Raw genomic sequence first — 14,294 nt, forward strand, 5'->3', positions numbered from 1 at the left:
TACAGATTGCCCTCACTGGTTTGGCTCAGCGGATAGAGCATTGGCCTGCGGTCAAGGGCATGTACCTTGGTTACAAGCACAACCCCAGTAGGGGGTATGCAGGAGGCACCTAATCAATGGTTCTCTCTCATTGATGTTTGTAACTCTCTATCCCTCTCCCTTCCTCTCTGTAAAAAAAAAAAAAAATTTAAAAAAATCAATAATAAAATAAAAAGATATGGATTGGATACAATAGCCCAAACTGACCAGATTACAGTAAGGCAATGACCTTCAGCCTACAAAGACTTATTTTCAAATCCTGAACCAATGACATAATGAGTATTTTTGTGATAATAATTTTGCATGCAAATTATTTTAAAGTCATTAGGAGGTAGTGCATACCTACATGCATAATGAGTCCATTTTTATGTTAGCATACCTCAAAGGACTTTCCTGCTGTGTGTTTTATACTGCTGCTGTTTTATGTTTTATGAGTTTGCATTAATGTTATAATTTTCATATATACATCCTTAGGCCATTTTATGAAGGGCATGACTTTTAAATTTTGGTCGATATATTAAATTAATGTAAAATAAGGTCATCTAGCAAGTAGTCCTATATCAATTTTCTGTGTCCTCTCCGTACACTCAAACCTTCCAATGTGGTTTATTTATTATGGGCAATGCAGAGTAAGATCTGGGCTCTAAACTCTGACCATCTGTCAGATTAACATGCATATGCGCTGGGTGTCTATCTTCTTATGATGGATTCTACCACAATTCATCCCTAAAAGAATATATCAATCCTCTCCCCCACTAGAATAAACAAAAAAACACCACTGATTTATATTAACAATGAATCCGTAAAATAGTCTTTCCCTAAATTAGCCATTAGGATTAGAATTGCCTCAGAAAGCCTCTCTAGTATTATATAAGTCAATGGAATGTGACAAGGTACTGGAAAAGCAAAAAAAATACCAAAAGTAAGGCAACATAATGTAGTAATATGTTTACTGGGACTGGAGAGTCTCTATCAGACTCAGTTGAACCATTAACTATTATGTGAATCTGGCTTGTTTTTTGATACCTCTTTGAGCTTCAATTTCTCAATTTAAAATAAAGACAATAATAATAATAATAATAATAATAATAAATAAATAAATAAATCTTACAAGATTTATGGTAAAAGATGATCTTATTCTATGTGATTTACTAGTATTATTATTATTGTTGTTGTTATTATTATTACTGCTACTACTATTATTATTACAGAGATATCATTAAAAACCAAGAAGGATATGGGTGGCATGCTATATTTCAAATTTTGAATCAATCAGCCACTATACTAGTTGCATTCATATTGATGTCAGTGCATAGCACAGTGCTTGAGAATAAGGATCTGGCTTTAACTCTAGCTATCACTTCTTAGCTGAGTTTCATTATCTTCTTAACCTCTCTAGAAAATGGTAAGAATAACACTACATCCTTTATAGTGTTATTTGGGAGAATTAAATAAATTAATATCTGGACAAATCTTAGGAAAAACAAACCCTCTGGTATTTTTAAGCATATGACAAATATTTGCTAATGTAATTTTCCAATTTAGTTCAGAAGAAAAAAATGCCCAAATATTTAAAAATCCAGAAGAGCAACAGAACCAGTCCAATAGTCATTAAAATAATAATACTTTAAATATATTAACCATTAAAATGCTACAGTTAGCTGAAACATAGCATGCCATCATCTGCCTAAGTTTCCATCTGAACTATCCAATGTGGACTACTTAACAAGCCTATGGGCCATGGATTATTAGCTTCGTGTGACCCTTCATGAAACTGAAGCTCCGAGATGAGTGACTTGCTGAGTCACAGAATAATGAATGGTAGCGCCAGGGCTAATATCTGGGGCGCCTCCTGCTGCAGCGTCCTTTCTATCATACTCCTCAAAGGCCAGAGCACAAATGCAAAGCAAGGCCATCCAACGTCCATTCTGATCAGAACTCCTCCTGAAACAAGACAGCCTGGTCCCACAAATAGAAGCACAGTGCTTCCTGACTTGAAAATTCTCAAGAAACTAGAGGTAACAGGTATTTAATCTGTACAAACCTTAAGGTCATTACCACAGAGGTGCATTCTAAGCTAACCAATCTGGTTTGTTATATTTATGGAAAAAAGATCTGGCTTTCCTTTTGGTTTTGACACTTTATATTCCCTTTGTCTCTCAAACCTGCTAATTATCAAGTCATCACTTAATGTCGTCAATCGATTCTTAGAAACTGTGACTTTAAGCAAAATAATGTAAAGAGAAACCAATTTTACCATAAGCTAATTTATATAAACAAGAGTTAAGCTCCTACGGCATATTACTGGTCTAAAATACACACTAAACTTCTAAATAAAGATCCAAAACACTACTAGTATTAAAAATTGAAATAAACAGGAGTTATATATACATTTGAAATATTAATATCTAAGGTAATTATTTTCTAACCCACTTATTCTCTTTCACTCTCTCTCTTACACACACACACACACACACACACACACACACACACACACACACTCTGCAGCATTGATACACACCTGCTGTAAAAAAAGAAAAGAAAAGAAGCATCATAGAACAAAGAAAAGAGCACAGAGAGAGAGAGAGAGAGAGACAGACTTCACTGATTTGAGTTCTGGACCTCTCTATATTTTATTTTTTAATTTTATATATATATATATATATATATATATATATATATATATATATATATATATATATATAATTTTTTTTCCCCAGAGAGGAAGGGAGAGGGAGATAGATAGAAACCTCAATAGTGAGAAAGAATCGTTGATTGGCTGCCTCCTGCATGGCCCAATGGGGGATCGAGCCCACAACCCTGGGTATGTGCCCTGACTGGGAATTGAACCATGACCTCCTAGTTCATAGGTCAGTGCTCCACCATGGAGCTATGCCAACCAGGTGTGGATTTTAGAGAAGACATATTCTTTGTTAAGCTTCATCTTTTGTGTTTTTAAAATTTGAGGGCTGGATAGAAGATACATGCAATTTAAACAATTTAAACTGTCTTTGATCCTCCAATTTTAACAATCTGAGATCCTCAATGTATTTCAATGAGTGAAATGGAAGGAACATTTTGAGTTTAAAGTTCTTAGAAAAATTAAATGAGCTAAATTACTTTCTAATATCAACTATTTGAGCTGTAATTCTGAGTACAATTTGGCCAGTAAGGCTAAGTACCTCTGGTGATGCCAGGAACAGATTGGCTAGATGGCACTGCAGGAGAAAAGCTCTTCAGCACAGCCTGCTCAATCTGGCCCATCCGATGTTCTGCCCGAGATAACTTTAAATTTGGGTGGGCTTAGGATTTTTCCTTGGTGTCTCATGGGCAGTAGGGAGGATGGTTCGTGATAAATGCCATTTTAAATTGTCATTAAAAATCAATTGTTTGCCGAAATGGTTTGGCTCAGTGGATAGAACATCGGCCTGTAGACTGAAAGGTCCTAAGGTCGATTTCAGTCAAGGGCATGTGCCTTGGTTGCGGGCACATCTCCAGTAGGAGGTGTGCAAGAGGCAGCTGATCCAAGAAGCAGCTGATCGATGTTTCTCTCTCATCAATGTTTCTAACTCTCTGTCCCTCTCTCTTCCTCTCTGTAAAATAATCAATAAAAAAATATATATATTTTTTTTTAAAAATCAATTGTTACCCCTGATTCCACACTACTTTTATGCTATTATATTGCATATAATTTGAGACAGGTTGTCCACAAAACAGAAGTTACCCAGGATTCAAAAGAACATTCTACTCTCTCTTTTGGGGACTTATAACACCAAAATGGAAATGCACTAAAAGTTTACTGTGGAATGTGAATTATAAATGGCCCACTTCAACAATAATACTTTTGTTGGCTCACTGGCTAAAAACGAGACAAAATAAATAAAGCCATCCATAGATTTCTATAGAGGTGAAAAATCTCATGTTACAAATCACCAGACCCCTGCTATATATATATATATATATATATATATATATATATATATATATATATATATATGCTATATAGTATTACTAAAAGAGTCATGATTTTTCCATTAGTGGTCTCCAATGAAAACAACTTTAAGAAAGCATGTAAGCTTAGACCTACCATACTTGAGATCAACCAGTTGTTCTCGGGATCATGGAGGGTCCAAGAGAGAAGGCATGCACTGATTTCTTAATTCCAGAAAATATGCTCTTCATAATGATACAAAGAGAATATTTGATATTCATAATGAAAACAAAGAAAATCCTAAAGACTGTATTCCCAGTCTTCTCAGTTGAAAGGAGCTGACCTCATTGTTAGGCTAGCCAGAAAAGTCACTCATGGTAACATCTGGAGAACGGTGATTTTAGGAATCAATAAGAAAAACCTCATAAAATATTTCAATAATGTCAAGCTGCTCTCTCTCCATAAAAAGATGAAACTGTTCCAGATTTCTACACGTCACCTAGGGAAAAGGCAGTAGATGTGAGCGGATAAACATTCCCAACCTTCCTAGTCGCACCGGCAAATTAACCACAGAGAAACAAGATAAATAAATTCTGGGACCACCTGAAGTGATTTGTTGATCAAATATGTACATAATTACTGTGTTTGTTTAATTAATTTTAATTGCCGGTCTCCCTTTTGTCCTTAGGCCCTGAAGTGAATTTTTCTTCAAAAATGAGAAAGATTTTATGAATGTCATATGCAAACAGATAAAATTAAGCCTGCCAAATTTGAAAGATCATTTTTTCCCCCTTTCTTTCTATCAGGCTAACTGGTATTTTCTGAAAGTGATATTGATTCTATGCTAAAATGCACACAGGTAATAATCACGAGAACGGGATCTTTTGTGAATTCAGTAAATCTTATTACAGAGTACTAATCTATGATCCCAATAATAGCAATCCCGGAATCAGAAACCAAATGTATGATTAAAGTTTTACCCTTTACAAACAATACACATTGGAGCATTCTTTACAGATTTCACAAAAACTCTCACAAAAAAGAGGCAGAAAAATAAAAATAAAAAGCAGTAGCTGCTTGGGGATGTTTAACCTAGACATGGACCTCCAGGCAGAGGCAAACTGCCTAATGCTCCACCCACCCCTTTGCTACACAAAGTGCAAATGCTCATTTTGCTTTGCACACCATGATTCTAAAATTTAGCATTGCATCCCATTATTTGCAGTATTATCCTTTTTTGTCATTTAAATTTTCAAGTAATTATCATCAAAGTTGAATCTGTAGCCGAAACCACTTTGGCTCACTGGATAGAGCGTCCATCTGTGGACAGAAAGGTCCCGGGTTCGATTCCAGTCAAGGGCATGTACATTGGTTGCGGGTACATCCCCGGTGGAGGGTGTGCAGGAGGCAGCTGGTCGATGTTTCTCTCTCATCAATGTTTCTAGCTCTCTCTCCCTCCCCCTTTCTCTCTGTAAAAAATCAATAACATATATATTTTTAAAAGGTTGAATTTGTATTTTTAATAATAATAGCCAATTCTTCTGAGGGCCCTTGAAGCAGAACTCCCACCTCTTGCTGGAGTTCTGGTATGCCTATATCCCTTTTTTTAAACTTTACCAACACTGAGAGTCCTTGATCTAGTTATTGTAAGCATATGAAAAACTCTGTCCTAAAGTAATAGTCTTAAATAGAAAAAAAAAATGTTTTCTGCTTCCGATATTCAAAACAGCATCATTTAAAATATTTGCACTTGTGTATAAATGCATTAGATACTTTCTTTTCCATTTATTCATTTTCCAAACTTTCTTTAAGGAGTATTTTTTTATAATCAAAATAATGGATTTTTAAAAAGCAACCTTTCTCAGGGTTTGGCGCAGGACCTACCATATGGCAGACAATCAATAAATTCAGGTCCTCTTCTTCCTCTCTCCCCATCTTCTTTATGTCTATGAGGTAACTTCTGTTTTATAAGATTTTTCTTTTGATTTTTCAGATTTAAAAAAAAAGTATCCTGCTACTTGGAAAAAATGAAGTTTAAAATCTTAAATTAGTATCTGTGGGTGTCAGTAAAGATGATTGGCCCCCATATTTTTGTCATTTCTAATGCCCTGCCTCCATTTCCCTTCTCATGTTTCTCCTTGAATTTGCCATATTCTTGCTCTCATATCCCACTGCTCTGTTTTGATATTCTCTCTTAAATTTATTTCCCTATTTACTGGATCCATAAATCCCAATTTGTCCAGATGAATGTGCCCTAATATTGGTGTGCCTTCATCTTTTGAATGGCTCTCATCCCCTCATATCCTGTCCATCTCTTCTTCTGACTGTGTCTCCATATTTCATTGTGGAAATTCACAACTCTGAATATTATTACAAAGAGATGCCATAGAGACCTATATCTTTATTATATAGAACAAGTGTCTATATAAAAAAGCTCTTCCAAATAACCACAATATTCTACATTCTTAGTTATTTGGGAGGCGTTAGCATTGAGAGTAGATTCCAGGATTGTTACCATCACATTATTCATTGTGGAGTAAAATTAGGTAAAAGAAATATATTATTTAAAGTCCAGGCAAGAGAATTAGATGTTAAAATATCTATATGAACTCACTATAAGGCTGTTATGGCAAAGGTCATTAAAATATGGTTCTAGCAATGTACATCCCAGGTGTACTGGTTAATAATGTGATTTTTTTTTCCAAAATGGAGTTACATATATGTTTATATGTGATTTTATATGTATGCTATTTTGTTGTATTGACAACAAGCTTCAAAACTTCATATGTCAAATTTGCTAAAGGTGTTAATATCATAGATATTTTTACACTTAAAAATGTCGAATTTCATGCCAAAAAGAGAGCATTTGTGGTATGTTATGATTCATTTCTTTATTTTGAAGAAAAGTGCTGCTGAAAGTTATTGTATACTTAGGGATGCTTATGGTGAACATGCTCCATCTCAAGATACTTGTGAATGCTGGTTTAAATGCTATAAAACTGATGATTTCAATGTGAAAGACAAAGAACATCTAGGTCAACCAAAAAAGTTTGAAGACCAACAATTACAAGCATTGTTGGATAAAGATGCATGTCAAACTCAAAAACAACCTGCAGGATGATTCGACATTGCTCAGCAAACAATTTATGATTGTTTACAAGCAATTGAAAGAATTTAGAGAAAGGAAAATGGGTGCCAAATCAACTTAAAATGAAAAAAACGAAAAGTCATCAGTAAAATGTTGCTTCAACAGCATGAAAAAAAGTCTTTTTTGCATTGAATTGTGACTGGCGATGAAAAGTGGAATTATTTTGAGACTCCCAAATGCACCAAATCATGGGTTGAGCCAGGTCAATCATTAAAATCCACTGCAAAGCCAAATCGCTTAGGAAAGAAGACAATGCTCTGCGTTTGGTGAGATCAGGAAGGTGTGGTGTATTATAAGCTTATAAAACCAGGTGAAACTATTAATACCAATTGCTACCTACAACAAATAATCAATTTGAACCACGTTTTGGTTGTAAAACCACCAGAATGGGCCAGAAGGCACAGCAAAGTAATTTTGCTTCATAATAACACACCATCACACACTTTAAAATCAGTTAAAGACACATTAAAAGATCTTGTCTGGGAAGTATTAACCCACCGCCATATTCACCAGACCTTATTCCTTCAGATTACCACTTGTTTTGATTGATGGCATATGCACTTTCTGAGCAGCACTTCAAAACATACTAAGAAGTGGAAAATTGGGTCTCTGAATAGTCTGCCTCAAAACAAGAAAAGTTCTATTGGGACCGTATCCACAAATTACCTGAAATATGGAGGAAATGTGTAACCAGAGAAGGACATTACAGCACTTTTGATGTTTCTCATGAAATTATCGTGTTTTCTTTGATTACAAAATCCGCATTATTAACCAGTACACCTCATAGACCATAGAAAGAATGGTACTGAATCTAAATCTACAGTTAAGTGTACACACTATAAACTCACATAGCCAGCAATGTCCTGAGATTTATGTTTCAATCAATTTTCGAAGATATATATTGCTAAGGATTTCCCAAAATGTGATTTTAGATGTGAACAGGGAAGAAAAGACAGAAATTAAAGTTATCATCTATTTTTTTTTCTGTTAGGAAAACACTGAAATCTTGTCAGAAACATCTGCTCCCTAAATGACACAATAGAATAAAAATTGGCAACTGAAGCTTGAAAGTTAATTTGAAAGGTTTGTTATATTACAGGGTTCATATTTAGCAGCTGTCAATTTGTTACCAACAACTGAAATAAAAATCAGCAAAACCTAAACTGTTCTACTGCCAAAGAGACAGCTGTTTGTGAGTGTTATAGGATTTCTGAGATATTGTTTTTTGAAAAAATCAACATGTATTTCAGAAAGAAAATACATTTACAGAAAAACTTCATTTGTCAAAAAGATTGAAATGTGTTTACTTCATTTTGAAAAAAAGTATATAATACATGAAAAAATGTAGAATTTTGTGGTTCTACTATTCTTAGGCAGTGTTTTTCAACTTACGGTAATTTTGATCCCCAGGGGATATATGGTGATAACGAGAAACATTTTTTTGTCACAACTAGGGGATGCTACTGGCATCTACTGGATAGGAACCAGAGATGTTGCTCAACATCTTATACAAGGCAGCCCCACAACAAGGAATTATGTGGCCCACAATGTCAAGAGCGCCAAGGTTGATTGAGTTTGTTTTGAAAGAATTGATTTGATGAATTTCAACTAAAGATGGGGTTTGCTTTTATAGACTTTCCAAGACACGATTTCCATCAGAAGTGTTCTGGTGGAAGGCTGCAGGCAGGCTCTGGCTGTGCTTTACGGCAGTGCTATTTTAACAACAGCCTAACTCTTTAGCTTAGAATTATAGCAAGTACGTTTGTACTGATAAAATTATGTTTGCGTCAGCACTTATGCTGAGTATGTTTCTATGTACCACATTTTATAACTGGGCCATAAAAAATAAATCTTTAAAATTGGATAGAAAGTTGCTTTGGATAATAATAATCTTCTAAATGTACATTATCTAATATTCCAAACAAGCTCCTATTTCATTACCCAACAAATGTTAAAAACTTAAAATAGCTTTATCCCAAAATTACCCTATCAATTTCACAAATTAAAGGTGTTTCCTCCTCCCCCCCCAAAAAAAACAGATGTCAAATAATAGATGTAGATTACTCATTTCTCAATAATAACTTAAAAGCTCATCAAGAGTTTGATATAAGTATGCTTCAGAACTTAAGACTTCTAATTTTTATCAGATAATTTACACAGCAGATAGAATACATAAAAGGTTGTATTTTAAGAAAATAAATAAATAAATAACTACATAATAGAAATAGCCACTTTCAGGCAAGGCATTAGGACCAAGATTCTATATTTTGTTGAGTGTCTACCCTTCTTTCAATCATTGGGAAAAGTATCATATATTAATATCCATTTGCTTTAGAAAACATCATGTAACATACAACACTATTTTCAGGAAAACTATTATTTACCCCATTAAAAATAAGAAGGGATAAGGCTAGATGCAAATTAAATATACCAGTATGTATACAGGCCTTGTAGCTAAAATACTGGGGTGGGCAAAATTAGGTCTACAGTTGTTTGTACGAGAAAAACATGCAGGTTATGATATATACAATAGCTTTCTTATCTCAAAAAATGTCACTCACAACTGTAAACCTAGTTTTGCTCAACCCTCTATAATATAATTCTAATAAAACTGATCTTTGGCAAATAATATCATTAAGAAGGAATTTAAGAAAGACATATTCTACTATCATGTAATTTTCACTTAAATTAGAACACATTTCAAAATCAAGAACCTAAGAAATCTTGATTCCCAGAGCACTCAGTATTTGTCTCTCTATTTAACTTGACACTTACAAAGCACTTAGATGTACACAATATGTCTTAACTTTCCACATTACCTACATTTTCCAAACAATGGAATGGAGCATGCAGATGTTAAGTAGCTAGCCAAAGTCTCGCAGCAAGTAAGTGGCACAGACTGCACTTGTATCAAGACAGGCTCATCTCAGAAACCTTTCTATTTAGCCCTATATAAGTTACCTCTCTTCATCATCACAAGCCTACCCAGGTAGAGTGACCTTGGAGAAGAATGATCATGTGTGAAAGATTGCCAGTGAAGTCAAAGGGAAAGTTGTAGGGAATTTAAGAGAAGCAGGGATCACTGGTTCACCCATGATGATATATTGACCATATACCTCTTAGAAGAGACATCCAAAAAGTAGTTATTCTGAATTAAAATATCTGATATATTGCTCTCTTACTCTCACCAGTTTATGGCACATATCTTTTATCACTAATATCTACTTCTCCACAAGAACAGATGGTGTGGAATGGTATCTAAGAGCATGGACTTTGAAACTATAACTCCCGGGTTCTATTTCTAGCTTTGAAATGCTTTTATTATATTTCTATTACATTTACTGAAGGTTGGACAGAGACAATGCTATGTTATCTTCTGGAACACTGTCAGATATTTCCCTATCTATTTCTATGTAAATGAGGCCATGTAACCAGTTCTCACTTATACTATAAGAGTAGAAATAATGTGTGACATCATCAGTCTAAAATGCATAAGAGTGGGAGTATTTTGTCTGTGTCCTCTTTCCTGCCTTGTCTAACATCTGGATGCAGAAGATATGAACACAGTGGATGGATCCAAGGCTTTTAAGGGATGGTGGAGCCACAACATAGAAGGAGCCTGGGTTCTTTAATTTTACATTAGGTAAAGATCCCACCCTTGACATTAAACTATGGTTATGCTGTGAGCCAGAAATACATCTTTGTAATATAAATCCAACAAAATTTTGAGCTGTTTCTTATAACAGCTAGCTTTTATTATGCAATATAAATGTACCATCATGTATACCAAAATAATCTTTTTCTTTAAATCTCAAATTACTTTGACTTAGTATAGTTATACCCAGTCTGTGTTCTTCTCCCAAAGAATTCTGACAACTTCCATTATTTATAAATCTTTTTGTTCTATTAGTTACCATCTCCAAGCTCTCAATCACTTCAACACTTCTGTATCATTTTTTCACATGTTATAACTTAGAACAGACACAAGTATTTAAACAGTTACATGTTGATTTGTTAAACTTTGTAATACCTGTACAACTGATAAAAAAAAACAAAACAAAACAAAACACACCATAATCTAGGTAAACTATATGGAAACCATCTGCCATAGGACCTGACTTTTTCACTATTTGATCAGGATACCTTAATGAAAAAAACAATATGGTTCATGTGGTCATAACTCTCATAAGGAAATTTTTAATACTAATACCATCACTTTCTATAAATATTACCCAGCTCACAACTAACAAGAAAATCTTTATTTTGCTACCCAATTACCAAATTAGCAAATAAATCCAAGTCCTAATTCTTCATGCCAACATTTCTATGAGGGTTTCCTAATTTTTCTACATTGCCAAAGGCATCTAATTCTACAGGATATAACCTCTTAAAAGTCCTTGGAAGAAATGTTCAGCATTTCAAATGTGAACTCACTGTGTTCTTTTAGAAGTTCTGTCTTCAGGGTCCTCTGTTTGTGCTGGTTCAGGCCCAAGAAGGACAGGAACAATTTGTGTATTACTCAGCCCTGGCAGATGAGTAGATTCTCCTATAACCTTTTCATCTCCAAATGTCTCAAACATTTTAAAAACTAAAGGAATATTGATTGATTTGGCCACACTCCTTGTAATCTTGACAGTAAAAAGCTCAGAAAAATTTCCTTTGCAGTCAATCATGCATACTTTGCTCAAAAACTAAAAGGACATTGAGTTTTTCTTCAGAACTGTCATTGATCCACCGCAGTTTATAGCTATATAATAATGTATTTTGTTGAGATGATATAAACGATCTTTTAATCTGCACTTTTTAATTCCCAATTAAGAAACATAATCATATTGGGACATTACCAAATGGTTCAACTCAAATTTTAAGAATATTTTTATTTCAAATATGTATGTAAAATGTATTCCTTCTTCGGTTGTTTGGTCACTAAATCTCCAGGTTTTGTGTTTTTTTTTTGTTTTGTTTGTTTTTTAATGAATATTCTGTATAAAAAGAAAAATGAGACTCAGCCCTTAACCTTAAAGAAAATCTACAAAATAATGAACATAATGAAAAGAGGTCTTAAATACTTTATAACATAAAATCTTCTATATATAAAAAGACAGCGACCAGTACACCATAAGGACTGGAACAATGGTCGCTTTAACATCTACTGTGGCCAGCGAACCAGCTTGATCAGGGAGGTGGGGCCGGCTACCTAACCTCCTACAGCCCCTGCCCTGCCTCTGATGACCTTCCTAACCCCAATAGGGGTGGAGCTGGCTGGCCAACCTCCTGTAGTTCCTCCCCCAGCCCAGCCCACCCCTGATTGGCCCCCCCACCACTATCAGGGGCAGGGCCATCTGATTATCCTTCTGTGACCCCCTCCCCCAGCCAGCCCAGCCCCTGATGGGCCCTCACCAACCCAATCAGCCCATGGCCCCACCCCTCCAATAGCTTCGCCCCTGGTGGGCACCTCCACTCTAACCAGGGGCAGGGCCCAATAGCCAACAGCCCATGGCCCCTCCCCCAGGCCTCTGCTCTTTCCCCTCATCACCCCCCACACACACACCATTAAAAGGCAGGGCCAGTGGGCCCACTACCCACAGCCCCTCCCCAGAGCTGGCCCCACCCTTTATCATCCCCCCCCACCCCAATCAGGGGTAGAGCCCACCCGCCAATCGCCCACAACCCCTCCTCCCAGCCAGCACAGCCCTAATGGGGCCCAATCAGGGTGGGCTGGCCAGCCAACCTTCCACCAACTCTTCCTCCTGACAGGCCCAGCCCTGATCCACCCAGATTGGGGCCTGGCCAGACAGACCCCACCCGTGCACAAATTCATGTACAAGTCCTCTAGTAGGTAATAAAATTATAACCACATTGGTTTAATCTATATTTTAAAATCGGACAACCAAGGTAATAAATATCACACACTTAAAACCCAGGGACCATAAACATTACATATCCTGAGAAATAGCTGTCAGCTGGAAGTCTTGACCATATGTCCACAAACTCAAGTTGGATTAAAAAAAAAAAAAAAAAAAAAGGCTACAGTCAAGGTCAAATGTAGATATATTCTAATGAGAACTTAAAAAAACTTGTCAACTTTTTCATAAAGAGCTCATTTCTCACTTTAAAGGTTAAAAGAATTCCAAGACTAATAAAAAATTAACACTTTTCATTTTGTTGTAAATTAAATATGTACATACTTTCTTCTTTAGATGTAAAGTAGAATTAAAATAAAATGTTTTTTTTGTCGTAATTTCACATTATGTATAAAGATATAGCTAAAAAAATCACAAAAGCTTGCTGAAAATTAATTGTAAAACCTCCTAGAATAAGCCATCCCGATATTTTTAAGAGATTAGATCTCAGAATAGAAAGGAACTTAGATTTGATAAAATTTTAGAATAGCACAGAAACTTCAGCAAAGACCACTGTCCATATGAGCAAACTAAACACAAAGAGGACTGATATCACTCAAAGTTGCAGAATTAGTTTGTCAGTAGATTTTGGGAAGGAATTTGAGTCTCATCCTGAGATCCTTCATATTATATAACTTGTACATAGAAGTAACAGATAATGTGTTCTGACTTTCTAAGTTTTAAGAAGCAAAGAAAAGCAAAATATAATAACTCTGAATGAAGGAGTAATACGTTAGTAGTAAAGATTGTTGTAAAATCAGAAGTGAATTCAAATCCTATGTCATTAACAATGGACTTTTTTTTTTTTTAACTTCAGGTCACTAATTTTTAAAATGGTAACAATCCTCATTCTGTTCAACTCTTAATACTACAGAGTCCAAAGTAAGATAATAAAAGTTTCTCAAATATACAGCATTCTAAAATGAAAACATTGATAGAAAAATTTATCTAAAGTATAAAGAACCAATTCTCCCCATGTTGTATAAAGATGTTTAGAGACCATGCTTGAAAAGTTTGAAAAAATAACATTCTAAAATAGGATTTTACCTAAAATGGAACTGGGTTTTGAGATCTAAAAATGTCATACATCCTACTTAGTGGCTAAATATGTAGCTGAAAAAATATATCTGCATTTCAAAAAAAGTTATAAATATTTAACTCTTAATTTCAGTACTTAATTTACTTACTTATCAGGCTATGCTGGATTATTCAGTGTCATAAGAAATCTGCTAAAAAAAAATAGCTGTTTTTCAAGTTTATTATAGTATAATTG

At 35.0% G+C, this 14,294-nt stretch overlaps 1 protein-coding gene across 38 annotated transcripts in view; it reads right to left on the bottom strand.

Annotated features, from left to right (window-relative positions):
* Positions 1–14,294, bottom strand: part of NRXN1 (neurexin 1) — a 964,391-nt gene that overhangs the window by 209,252 nt on the left and 740,845 nt on the right. The gene's annotated exons all lie outside the window — the stretch shown is intronic.

Source organism: Pipistrellus hanaki (assembly GCF_964339955.1).
Source record: "Pipistrellus hanaki genome assembly, chromosome: 12".
NCBI lineage: Eukaryota > Metazoa > Chordata > Mammalia > Chiroptera > Vespertilionidae > Pipistrellus > Pipistrellus hanaki.